Source organism: Pan paniscus, chromosome 4 (genome assembly GCF_029289425.2).
Source record: "Pan paniscus chromosome 4, NHGRI_mPanPan1-v2.0_pri, whole genome shotgun sequence".
Taxonomy (NCBI): domain Eukaryota; kingdom Metazoa; phylum Chordata; class Mammalia; order Primates; family Hominidae; genus Pan; species Pan paniscus.
In genome coordinates, this window is record NC_073253.2 from 48,219,032 (window position 1) to 48,233,506 (window position 14,475).

General features: G+C 38.5%; 1 protein-coding gene across 2 annotated transcripts in view; it reads left to right on the forward strand.

Moving 5' to 3' along the window:
• SGTB (small glutamine rich tetratricopeptide repeat co-chaperone beta) overlaps nt 1–14,475 on the forward strand; it is a 58,836-nt gene that overhangs the window by 21,697 nt on the left and 22,664 nt on the right. The window lies entirely within an intron of this gene.

Sequence of the window (14,475 nt, forward strand, 5' to 3'; positions counted from 1 at the left end):
CATTTTTAGATTCACCTTTGTTCACTGGTCTTACCAAAAATATGTCCTTATTTTATTGCAGTCTTTCATAAGCATTATTTAAATGGTTACAAATTAATCTCTATTACTACTGCTTATTCTTTTTTATATTTCCAGCACCTATCATTGTGGCTAGCAAAGAAGTACTCAGCAAGGGTTATTTTTGAATAAGGAGATAGACATACCTTAGTTTACTTACCTATTGACCTACTGGTGGACATGGAGGTTGCTTCCATTTTTTTTCAATATTGTCATATAAAGCTGCAATGAACATCTGTTGTTTCTAAAATATTTTTCATGCTTTAGATTTTCTGGACTTTGGATTTATCCCTGGAAATGCACTTAGTAGATCTAGAAGTGCAAATTATTTTTAAAATTGTTGATGCAAATTATAAAACTGTCCCACCTTCTTTGAAAATATTTTGAAAATTCTCTCCCTAGGAATGTATCTGTTTTGGCTACACCCTTGATCAGCACTAAGTATGCAAATGATTAATTATTGCTAATTTAATTTTGTTTTCATATTGTTCTAATTTATATTTAAATACTGGTGAGGTTGGATATTTTTCAAATGTTGGCCATTTTTATTTGTTTTTTCCTAAATTTTCTATTTATACCTTCTATAGACTGAATGTTTCTATCCCCTTAAAATTCATATATTAATGTGAATTTTACACCCAATCTCCAATGTGATGGTATTTGGAGGTGGAACTTTTGGAAGGTGATTAGGTTATGAGGCGAGGATTAGTGCCTTTATGAAAGAGACTCTGGAGAGCTCCCCTGTCCCTCTTGCCATGTGAGGACACAGCAGGAGGAGTACCCCTACCAGTTCTTAGCTTGTTTGACCCCAGACTTCTTTCTTCCTCTTTCTTGGCTCTGTCCTTTTTAACACGGGTCTGACCCCTATAGGCTGCATTTCCCAGTCTCTTTTACCATCTGGCTTTTGTATGGGTTCAGCCATGGAGGTACTGGCAGGAGATTTGGAGGGTAGAGAGAAGAGAGAAGTCTAGGTATTTCTTTCTGCTTTTTAATTTAATTTTATTTTTTAACATCATGGTGTATATTCAGCAGGGGCTGCTTCTCATCCTTGTCTTCCTACTTCCACCCGAGACACATACTGTTGTTTTGGTCTTTGCCAGGGGACCTTCGGTATTGGACTTTGTACTTTGTCCTTCAGTCTTAGGGATGGTAGTGGCTTCCTGTTGTGAATTTCTGGATTGCTGTACAACCCTATTTGGCCTCTCAGCTCTTCTGCCACCTTATGTAATAAATTCCCTGAATTAAATTATTCTGTTTTAAATTTTGAAGTTCCAGTAGAACTTTCTACAGTGATTGAAATGTTCTATATCTGTACTGTCCAACTCAGTTGCCACTAGCCACAGTGGCTGTTGAGCACTTGAAATGTGGCTAGAGAGCAATTGAGGAACTAAATTTTTAATGTCTAAATCAATTTAAAATTAATTTAGGCCGGGCGCAGTGGCCCACGCCTGTAATCCCAGCACTTTGGGACGCCGACGCGGGCGGATCACGAGGTCAGGAGATCGAGACCATCCTGGCTAACACAGTGAAAACCTGTCTCTACTAAAAATTCAAAGGAATTAGCCGGGCATGGTGGCGGGCGCCTGTAGTCCCAGCTACTCAGGAGGCTGAGGCAGGAGAATGGTGTGAACCCCGGAGGCGGAGCTTGTAGAAAGCCAGGATGGCGCCACTGCACTCCAGCCTGGGCGACAGAGCGAGACTCTGTCTCAAAAAAAAAAAAAAAAAAAAAAAAAAAAAAAAATTTAATTTTAATAGCCACATATGGCTTATGGCTGCTATATCAGACAGCAGAGCCCTATATTAAAGATATAGAACAAAAATCCGTGTGTCTTATTTGCCTTTTAATGTTTTTCATATGTAAAAGTTTAAAAAATTTATGTAGTCCAATTTTTCTTTTCCTTTGAATTTTATTCCAGTGCTTTTAGACTTAAAGCTCTCCCCATTTACAGACTTGACAAATAACTTCTATTTTCTTATTTTTCCTTTCATTTAAATTTTATCATCTCAAGTCTGTTTTGGTTACTGGCATTACTATTTTAACCCATTCGAAACTTGTTATGACGGCCTTATCACCTTTTATTTTATAGTAGGTTCTTAGGTTTGAAAGAGATCTTTAAGTTAACTTGGTCCAATATTTCATAAACTCATTATTATCATATTTAGGGTAGTCACACCTTTCTGAGATAGCACTCTCTTCCCCTACCTTTTCTTTTGTGGTTAGGTTATATCTGTTAGAAAGGTCTTCCTTATATTGACACTGAATTTGTTTTCCTATAGCTCCTGTAGCTTCTGTCGGTTGGTTTTAGTCAAGGGTAATTCCGGAATAATTATGATTCTTTTTTTTTTTTTTTTTTTTTTTTTGAGACGGAGTCTTGCTCTGTTGCCCAGGCTGGAGTGCAGTGGCAGGATATTGGCTCACTGCAACCTCCGCCTCCCAGGTCAGGTGATTCTCCTGTCTCAGTTTCCCAGGTAGCTGGGACTACAGGCATGTGCCACCACTCCAGGCTAATTTTTGTATTTTTAGTAGAGATGGGGTTTCACCATCTTGGGCAGGCCAGAGTTGAACTCCTGACCTCAAGTGATCTACCTGCCTCAGCCTCCCGAAGTGCTGGGATTAGAGGTCTGAGCAACCACGCCCAGCCATGATTCTTCTTTTTCTTTTCTTTTCTTTCTTTCTTTCTTTTTTTTTTTTTTGGGAGACAGAGTCTAACTCTGTCGCCCAGGCTGGAGTGCAGTGGCGCGCGATCTTGGCTCACTGCAAGCTCCGCCTCCCGGGTTCACGCCATTCCCCTGCCTCAGCCTCCCAAGTAGCTGGGACTACAGGCGCCCACCACCACACGCAGCTAATTTTTTTGTATTTTTTTTAGTAGAGATGGGGTTTCACCACGTTAGCCAGGATGGTCTCGATCTCCTGACCTCGTGATCCACCCGCCTCAGCCTCCCAAAGTGCTGGGATTACAGGCATGAGCCACCGCACCCGGCTCATTCTTCTTTTTCATGACAGTACCTTACATTTTAAAATTTGCTACCATGTTCACTTTTCTTTTCTCCACATTCAATGTTTGAAATTTCTTCTGTGATACTTCAGGTAGTACAGCTTTAAGTCCTGTACCTTCACTTGAAACTTGTTCCAGTTTACCTCTGTCTGTTAGATATAGTTCCCAGAAGATAAGACAGTATACCTGGCATTAGTCCAACTAGACCAACAGTCTTGTAAGACTCTCATTTAACCTACTTTCTAGATAGCATAACTATATATCAGCATATTCTAGCATTATTTGTTAAGTTCATATTTTGCTTTTGGTATATTACATCCCTCTTTTTTCATAGATTCTATCATATAACTCAATCGTATATATATTTGACAGGTTTTTACCAAATACCTGCTATGCACTAGCACTGCCACTGGAGGAACAATTGTTTGCTTATACTCAAATGCAGGCTCTTAAGTTTTGCCCCTATCAAATTCTATCTTGTTATAATCTTCTATTTATTTGTCTTTTAAAGCTTTTTTGATAAGTAATCTGTAAAGTAATGAATTTGCTCTTACTCCCATTTTCATGTTATCCACAAACTTGAGAAGAGTACCATATCTTATCTTATATCAATAACAAGTTGGCTGGGTGCAGTGGCTCACGCCTATAATCCCAGCACTTTGAAAGGCTGAGGCGGATGGATCACTTGAGGTTCGCAGTTCCTGGCCAATGTGATGAAATCCTGTCTCTACTAAAAAGCAAAAACAAAAACCAAACAAACCAGTCAACTACTGGAACTATAATAGAGAAGTGGTTAAGAGCAGGGGTTCTGAACCCAGACTCTTTTAAAAATATATATGTATTTCAGTAGCTTTGGGGGTACATGTGGTTTTTGGTTACACGGATGAATTGTATAGTGGTGAAGTCTGAGATTTTAGTGAAACTATCACCCGAGTAGTGTACATTGTACCCAACATGTAGTTTTTTATCTCTCATCTCCCTCCCATCCTCCCACTTCTGAGTCTCCAAAGTACATTATACTACTCTGTATGCCTTTGTGTACCAATAGCTTAGCTCCTACTTATAAGTGAGAATACACAACATTTGGTTTTCCATTCCTGAGTTATTTCACTTAGAGTTATGATCTCCAGCTCCATCCAACTTGCTGCAAAAGACATTATCTTGTTCTTTTTTGTGGCTGAATAGTATTCCATAGTATATACATATATACCACATTTTCTTTATCCACTCATTGGCCGATGAGCCCTTAGTTGGTTCTACATCTTTGCACTTATGAATTGTCCTGCAATTAACACATGTGTGCAGGTGTCTTTTGGATATAATGATTTTTTTTCTTTGGGTGGGTACCCAGTAATGGGATTCCTGGATCGAATGGTAACTCTACTTTTAGTTCTTTAAGAAATCTCCATGCTGTTTTCCATATAGGTTGTATTAATTTACATTTCCACTAGCAGTGTATAAGCATTCCCTTTTCACCACGTCCATGCCAACATCTGTTGTTTTTTGACTTTCTAATAATGGCCATTCTTGCAAGAGTAAGGTGGTATCTCATTGTGGTTTCAATTTGCATTTCCCTGATAATTAGTGATGTTGAGCATTTTTTCATATGTTTGTTGGCCATTTGTATATATTCTTTTGAGAATTGTCTATTCATGCCCTTAGCCCACTTTTTGATGGGATAATTTGTTTTTTTCTTGCTGATTTGTTTGAGTTTCTTGTAGATTCTGGGTATTAGTCCTTTGTTGGATGCACAGTTTGCAAATATTTTCTCCAATTCTGTGGGTTGTCTGTTTACCCTGATGATTATTTCCTTTGCTGTACCGAAGGCTTTTAGTTTAATTAGGTCTCACTTATTTATTTTTGATGGGTCCAGACTCTGTGGATTCTAATTTCTGGCTCTGACACTTACTACCTATGGGACCTTGAGCAAATTTCCTAGTGCATCTATGCCTTGGTTTCCCTATCTGTAAAATGTGGATAATACTAGTATTTACCTTGTAGGGTTGTTATGGAGATCAAGCAGTATAGTACATTTGATGCATTTCAAGTCAACTTGCAGCCATCAATATACATCCTCCCTAAATACTTAGCATGCATATCATTAACTAGAGTTTAGTATTTACTTTTTTGGGGGTAAAATTTGCATACAAAAAATGCATACATCTTAACTGTACTTTCATGGAGTTTTGACAAATACATACACCCGTATAACCTAAAATTCTATCAAGATATTGAAAATTACCGTCCTAGCCAGGCATGGTGGAGGGTGCCTGTAATCCCAGCTACCATCAGATGTCCAGGAAGTTCCTTAAACCCCTTCACAGTCTGTTGCCTACAACACTCACCAGAGGTAACCACTGTTTTGATAGATTAGATTCATTTCCTCTAGAGTTTCATATGAAAGAAATCATACATATTTTCTGTGCAAGACTTTATTTGCTCAGCGTAATGGTTTTGAGATTCAACCATGTTGTGGCATGTATTAGTTCATTCTTTTTTATTGATCAATAATATTCTATTGTTTGAATATATCAGTTTGCTTAGCTATTTTTGTATCTATGGCCACCTGGGCTGCTTCTAGTTAAAACAATTTTTTTTAAATGTTGTCCAGATTTTATAGTTATTATTTTATAGTTAATATAGTTATAAGATTAATAATATATCTTATTATTAAGAAGTTTAGTTGGCCTCACTAGAGAACTTCATTTTCTTCTTCACATACACAAAAATTCCTTTATTAATCATCAATGTAGCTCCCCAAAATAGAAAATCCAAATAATTTGTGGAGAATGAATCCTCTTAGCTGTGGTTTGATGGTTAAGTTTTATTCTGTGTAATCAGATTAATTTATATAAGGTTTTAATGTTTTAACATATGCAGTCTTGAAGTAAATACTTGAGTGTCGTGAAATGTTGTAACCAGATACAAATATTATCACAAAATTTCTTATTTGTACAGCACAATAAGCCATGTACTTTTAAGTATAAATATGGAAAATGTGAGCCTACAAAGTTTATTTTTGATGAGAATAGTCTTATATCCACCAGTACTGTATTAGAAGAAATTTTTGGCAATACCTATGCTTGCTTTTTATTTAATTTTTGTAAAACTGAAATCAATAATTATGCTTCTCTTTTGCACTTAAATTGTATCTTTTTCCCTGAAAAGTGCAGTAAAAGAGCATGCTATTTAATATTAAATAATCAGAAAACTTTATACATTTAATATAAGTACTAAACAAAGCTTTAGGATCACTTTGGTTTTTTTGAGACTCTAGTAGCTATAAATATCTCAGTAGCCTGTAATCTTGCCAACTACCTCTGCCATTTTTCTTTGCCAGCTGGCTGCCAAGAATTGAAAGCTCAGAATAGCCAATCTAAATCTTCATTTTAAATTCATTTTCACAATTTTATTACTAATCAAAATATTTTTTACATACTCAACTCACTAGGATGAACTAATGTTTACTTTTTATAGAACTGACTTTTTAATTTGTTAGAAAATGATCATCTGGCACATTTCTTAAGCATGACTCTTTCTTTTCTGGTACTTGTCTTCTATTTTGGCCTTTTAGGATCCTACTGATGCTTTAGGCTCCACTTTGATAAAAGGAAAACCTGAATCCTTCCTTGTAAACATACCATGTAGTTTTGCTTTTTGAATATACTTCTAGCACTTGCCACAATGTGTAACATTTATGTAGGTTTGTCATATGTTTTATTGTATGCTTATCATATGTTCTGCCTTATCTTATATGCATATTTGTTTTATTTCTTCAGGTGAAGGGCAGAGATTGGCACTTGTGTCTATTTGTATCCCCTATAGCACCTTATACTGTGCCTTGTAGGAGTTCAGCCAATTTTTGTAGGATGAAGTGTATAAAAGATACTGAAGCAACCAGCCATTCGCATTAACACTTGTGTACATAAAACAACAACTGATTGAGTATAGGTCTAAAACACCACCAAGTTCTCCATGATATGAAATGAACAACAGTTTTGGATGTCTTCTGTCCCTACACAAACACAATGTTCTTATTTCTTTTGTACTTCAGTGCTGAGTACTTTACCCATAGTCAGCTCATGCTTCAGGGGTGGATGGATAGTTGAATGACTTAAGGCAATAAAAGACAGGAGAGAGAGAGAGCATGATGCAGGGAATTTGGAAGGCCTCTTAGGTGATGGAGAACTGGAGTCGGATTTGAAGGACCGGTAGAACTTGGATAGGCAGAGGAGAGGGGTAGGCATTTCAGATTGGAGAGCTTAGTATAAAAGGCACAATCAAGAAGCCTCAGGCCATTGTAATAAGAATGCTAGTGACAGCACGTAGCCGTGTGAGCTCTGAGAAAGATGGGAACAGAGGCCTCATTATTTCGCATTTTGTTTCCTCCTCTTCTGTGAGCAGCATGTGGTCAGTCAGTCCACTGGGATTTGAGCTTGTTGTTGAATCTCTGTTCTGCACTTACTAGCTACATGACCTTGGGCAGTTACTGTATCTTTTTAAGCCTCAGTTTCCTCACTTGTAAAATAAGGTTATTATCCACTTCAAAGGGTAGTTGTAAGGAGTGATAATATGTACAAAGTCCCCAGCATAGTCCTAGACTTGCAACATTAGTTTCTTTCAAAAACAAGGTAAGGCTTCTTTAATTGTAGGAATAGATTTTTGCCATAATTTATTTATGCATGATGTGAGAAATGTGAAGTAGCTTAATTTTTTTCCGTCTTTCTGTAAAAATAGAACATAAATCATATTTGTGCTTTTGTTTCTAATAAGGTGAAGAAAGCAAGGGTGCCTGGAAACATGTGACTCTGACTGTACTGTTCCACTGAAATTTCATTAGTTATGCCCTGATAACCAGACAACAGAGGCAGAGAGCGCAGACCACGTTGTTATTCAGTTCAGACATTGGCATGTTTCGCTTCATCTTCCAGAAGATTCAAATATAGCCCGTCTTCTCTTTCCTTTCCTGGCCTCTGAGGCTCAGACGCCTCTCCTGTTCCTTTTGTGAGCTGCACAAATCTGCTTTCACCCTAACTTGCAGTTTGTGATCCAAAGCTGTTAAGATTGAAACACAGTCCCCCTCCTTCCTTACACCCACTCTTCTCTCTGAGTCTGATCCTCCCTGCTTATTTCTTATCTTATTGTCAGAATCTGAAGCCAGATTTCAGGGTGTCTTTCTGTTTCCCTTTTCCATACACCTCCCAAATAGCTAATTTATTTCCTACTCCCTTAGTCCAGGTTCTTAACTTTGGTTGAACTAGTGCAATAGGGACATCAAAATGGCTTTCCATTTCTACTTGCACTCCCCACTCCTGTCTTCTGCCAAGACGTTTTTTTTCTGAGATGTGAAATTGATCATCTAATGCTTGCTTTCTGTTCAGTAGTTCCAAAATACCTACAGGATCCAATTTAAGCTCCTCAACATGACGCATAAGATCTTTTCTAATCTAGGCTCTTTCTTTTCTCTTAACTTCATTATCTTCACTTTTCCTCCTACCCTATTCCTCTTCTCTCTACTACCTATGCACATGTCATATGAAACTTACTGATTTCTTAAAAATACCATGTTGGGACATCTCTCTATGCTTTGTATGTGCTTCCCCCTGTGCCTAGAATATTTCCTACCTTATCTAATTGGTCAACTACTAGTCATCCTTCAAAACCCATTAGGCTTTGGGAGGCCGAGGTGGGTGGATCACCTGAGGTCAGGAGTTTGAGACCAGCCTGGCCAACATGGTGAAACCCCTGTCTCCACTAAAAATACAAAAAATTAGCTGGGTGTGGTGGTGTGCACCTGTATTCCCAGCTACTCTGGAGGCTGAGGCAGGAGAATTGCTTGAATCCGGGAGGCGGAGTTTGCAGTGAGCCGAAGTCACGTCACTACACTCCAGCCTGAGCTACAAGAGCGAAACTCTGTCTCAAAAAACAAAAGACAAAAAACTCTGTTAGGTGTTGCTTCTTTTGGGACGACTTTCTTAATTTCTTTTCTTTTTTTTCCTTGTCACCCAGGCTGGAGTGCAGTGGCACGATCTTGGCTCACTGCACCCTCTGCCTCCAAGGTTCAGGCAATTCTTCTGTCTCAGCCTCCTGAGTAGCTGGGACTACAGGCTCCCGCCACTACGCCCAGCTAATTTTTTTGTAGTTTTAGTAGAGACGGGGTTTCACTATGTTGGCCAGGCTGGTCTCAAACTCCTGACCTCAGGTGATCCACCCGTCTCGGCCTCCCAAGGTGCTGGGATTACAGGTGTGAGCCACTGCGCCTGGTCTTCTTAATATCTTTTCCTCCCAACCTCCTGACCATGCCCCTATGCCCTTCCCCTCCGTGTCTTGTGGAGTGGTGCTGTCCAATATGGTAGCTCCCAGCCACATGTGGTGATTTAAATATAAATTAATTAAATGTAATACAATTAAATATTGCATTAGCAGTTCCTCAGTTGCATTAGCATATTTCAAATGCTCATTAGTCACATGTGGCTAGGTGCTACTGTATTGGATAGTACAGATACAGAACTTTTCTGTTGCAGAAAGTTCTGTTAGACAGCTTGGCATAGGGTTAGCCACACCTTTCTCTGTGTTGCCTCTTCCTTTTATACTTCCATTTTTGCAATTTATTATAGTATTTGTTTATTTGCATATCTTTTTCCCTATTAGACTAGGAAAGGTTGAAGGGCAGGGAGATATTCTCTTCATCTTTGTATAGTAGTTTCGAGTTCAGTGTCTAGGATATTATAGGTATTCCACAAAAGTCAGCTGAATTGTTTCAGTGAATTTTAGAAGGGAAAGTTGTCTCTACCTGATGACTTCTAATGATGAAACAGTGACATGGCAGCATGTATGTGTGTCTATTTAAAAAAAAAAAATTAAACCTATTTAAACTTCTTGAGAGAGAATAGTATGACGAACATCTCTCTCTATATGTATGTTCATCATAGAATCAATGGTAGTTAACATTTTGCCATGTTTACTTCCTCACTCTTTTCCTTCCTTCCTTCCCTCTCTCCTTCCTTCCTTCCTTCTTTCCTTCCCTCCCTCCCTCCCTTTCTCTTTCTTTCTTTTTCTCCTTCCTTCCTTCCTTCCCTCCCTTCCCCTCTTTCTTTCTCTCTCTTTCTTGATTCATCCCTTCCTTCCTTGCTCGCTCTCCTTCGTTCCTTCCTTCCTTCCTTCCTCTCTCTCTTTCTCTCTTTCCCTTCCTTCCCTTCCCTTCCCTTCCCGTCCCATCCTGTCCTGTCCTTCTCTCACTCTGTCACCCAGCCTGGAGTGCAATGGCATGATCTCAGCTCACTGTAACCTCTGCCTTCCAGGTTCAAGCAAGTCTCATGCCTCAGTCTCCTGAGTAGCAGGGACCACGGGACACCCAGCTAATTTTTGTATTTTTAGTATAGACAGGATTTCATCATGTTGGGCAGGCTTTCTCAAACTCCTGACCTGAAGTGATTCACCCACCTCGGCCTCCCAAAGTGCTGGGATTACAGGCATGAGGCACCGCACCTGGCCTCTCTTTGTCTTTCTATTGGGGTATATGGAGTGGGGGTGTGTGTATATGCCTATATACAAATACATAAAATTTTCTTGCTGATCCCAAACACTTCAGCTGTATCTCCCAAGAATAGGGATATATTTCATATAACTATCATACCATTTACATGTAAGAAAATTAGTATTAATACTGAAATCTTTCCATTTGTCCCCAAAACATCTTTTATAGCTATGTTTTTATCCAGAATCCAACCAAGTTTCTTGCATTGTATTTTGTTATGCCACTTTTGTCTCTTTTAATCTAAAAAGTATCCCTGACTTTTTTGATTGATTGTTTTTCATGAGATAGACATTTTTGAAGAGTTCAGGCCAATTGTCTTATAGAATGAGCCATATTCTGGATTTATGTGGTGCTTCCTCATGATTAAATTTAAGTTAAATTTTGTTATGAAGCCTACAAAAATAATTATGTGTACCACTTATTGCATTGTGTTAGGAGGTACATATTTTCAGACTGTCCCATTACTGGTGACTCTAAGTTTGATATCTTAAGGTGATGACCATCAGATCTATTGTTCCTTTTGTAATTTATAAGTAATCTGTAGGGTTTGGTGATGTGAATAAAAAATTATTCCCTAACAAACTTTTATTAAATATTTTGTCATCTATTCATGATCTTTCTCCTTATCACATACGTTGATAGTTGCAAAATGGTGATTTTTCTAATTTTATCATTTCCTTTACATATATTTCCTCACATATTTCTATAAAGAAGAGCTTTCCTCTCTTCCTTTTTCGGCTTTCTCCCTCTTCCTCACTGCAGCTTTTTTGAGTGTCATTTGAATATTCATTTGGACTCGTTAATTTTTTAAAAATTCACTATTCAATATGTTATAATCAGTTACCTTAATAGTTATTTTTGGTTCTTAAATTATCCCACATTTGGCTAATGAGAGCCCCTTTAAACTGGTCGTGTATCCTTTTATGTAACTTCTTTTTTTTTTTTTTTTTTTTTTTGAGACGAAGTCTCGGTCTGTCACCCAGGCTGGGGTGCAGTGGCGCGATCTCGGCTCACTGCAAGCTCCGCCTCCCGGGTTCACGCCATTCTCCTGCGTCGGCCTCCCGAGTAGCTGGGACTACAGGCGCCCGCCACCACGCCCGGCTAATTTTTTTTGTATTTTTAGTTTCACTGTGTTAGCCAGGATGGTCTCGATCTCCTGACCTTGTGATCTGCCTGCCTCGGCCTCCCAAAGTGCTGGGATTACAGGCGTGAGGCTCTGCGCCCGGCCTGTAACTTCATTTTTAAAAAACACTTTCTTAGCCAGGCATAGTGGCTCACCGCCTGTAATCCCAGCACTTTGGGAGGCCGAGGCCAGTGGATCACTTGAGGTCAGGAGTTTGAGACCAGCGTGGCCAATATGGTGAAACACCTGTCTCTACTAAAAATACAAAAAACAGCTGGGCGTGCCACTGCACTCCAGCCTGGGAGACAGAGCAAGACTGTCTCAAAAAAAATAAAAAAAATAATAAAAAAACCACTTTCTTGCTTTCTGAGATAATAAGACATTCCATATTTCCTTTGTACTTTCCCTGTTGTAGCCTTGAGCTCAACTATTTCTCCAAGGAAGCTCTGTCCTTTTCAGTGGAGGATGTATTTAGAAACCAAGATTGGGTTGCAGGACATGATCATTGCTACTAAGGTCTTATTGCTTCTAGGTCCTTTCAGTGGACAGAGCTAGGAAATTGATTTTTTGAAAAGTATCAGTTTATACAGATACCTTCAATTCACTAGCATCACAGAATCCTCCCTTATCTTCCCCCATTTTATATTTGTATCTTCCTTCTCCCATGGTGAAAACCCTTCTTCCATTACCACCAGTAGCTTTACTCATTTGCTGTATCTTTCAGTATCCTTCAGTTGGTATTATAAGCCAATATTACACCACTAGCAGGCCTGCTATGTAAACTTCAGGATTTCTTTGCAGTTTTTCATTTGTCTTTGAATGCATCTCACTAAGCATATATACTGAGAATACTGTGCTCAAAAGTGATTTGAATTGTTTTTGATATACAATTAGGATCAATTGTTTGTTTTATTCGGTTTGAAGGTTTGCTTTTTCATCTTTCTGAAGTCTTACTCCCATTTCTATCCCATCTACCCCATTCTCACCCATCCCCTATAGGATGAGAGTGAGACTTCTAATGTAGGTTTAACTTCTGAACTTTGTACGTTTTTTACATAAAATTAAATTTAAAAGGATGATTAGTAAAAATAATACCTCTCTCTATCCTTAATGATCTGATTTGCCTTGTGTTTAATATTAGTGTCTCTACATCAGCTTTCTTTTTTGTTGTTTCAGTTCTCCTGTTTGTCTTTTGCTGTCCTTTTAACTTCAACCTGTGTATGATTATGGTTTAAGTGATATCTTTTGTATCCAAGTTGAGAATCTGAGTTTTGTGTGATAAATTTGAATTGTTTTCTGCTACCTTTTTTAGGGGGGTGAGGAGGACAGACTCTTGCTTTGTAACCCAGGCTAAAGTACAGTGGCATGAACATGGCTCACTGCAGCCTCGACCTCCTGGGCTCAAGTGATCCTCCTGTCTCAGCCTCCCGAGTAGCTGAGACTACAGGCGTACACCACTACACCTGGGTAATTTTTAAATTTTTCGTAGACACAGGGTCACACTGTGTTGCCCAAGGTGTTCTCAAACTCCTGGACTCAAGTGATCCTCTTGGCCTTGACCTCCCAAAGTGTTGGGATTACAGGCATGAGCCACTGCACCTGGCTCTTTTTAAGCATCCTTTTTCTTGGCTGCTTCTTCCCTCCCCCACATCCCCCCCTTCTATTGGATTGATTTTTTTCTTTCTTTCTAATTATTTGGAAGTTACACATCCTATATCTCTTCTTCTAATGGTTATTCTTGTCCTGCTGTTACTTTGTATTGAGTATTAAGTTGGAGAAACCCATACCACTTTTTCACATGAACTACCAAAACTGGTTTGTTGAACCCTATACTTTCAAATCTTAATTTTTTTTAAACTGAAGCAAAGGACTATGTGTTTATTTTTAAATAAATATTAACATTTTTATAATTAGTCTGAAAAGTAAGGGCCTCAGTCATGCTGTATGAAGAAAGATTGGCAGAAAACTAGACCTAAAACCACCTTTTCTCTATAGTCTGCCAGACTTCTCCTCCCCCTCCATGCCCCCACTAGAGTCTAAGTGCTATTGAGGACAGGAATATTATTTTGCTTATTGCTGTATCCATTATTCTTAGAAAAGTGTGCATTCACTGGCCCTCAATAGATATATTAGTTGAATGAATCAAGTAGAAATATTTAGAGAAGAACAAATGGAGTGGTGTAGCTTTACTCCTTCGCTGTATCTTTCAGTATCCTTCAGTTGTTATTATAAACCAATATAATTGGTTTATAATTATAAATTACAATTATATTGGTTTATAATTATGAGGGCAGGAGACATTATGGAAACTTTGAGTTGAAAGATTTGCATGTCAGACAATAATTATACTTGTATTGTTCCCAGTCATTTTAGAAGAGTTTTTTTGGTAGATGTGATATAGCAAGTGTTAACAAATCAGATAAATGGTCCTTGATTGCTCTGAGATTCTGTGCAAAGTAGATGTAATAGTTGTCATCCTTAATTTACAGCCAGATTTAGGTACACAGATAAGTGTTTTTACTTTAGATTTGCTAGATAATCTTAATATATTGTAATGTTATGTGTACCTATAGAATGACTAGTGTTTTGGGAAGGCATGAATATGCATTTATTAAAGATAAATTTAACTAAACAAAGAAATACAATTAAAAGGCCAGGCATGGTGGCTCACGCCTGTAATCCCAGCACTTTGGGAGGCTGAGGCAGACAGATCACGAGGTCAGGAGATCGAGACCATCCTGGCTAACACGGTGAAACCCCTG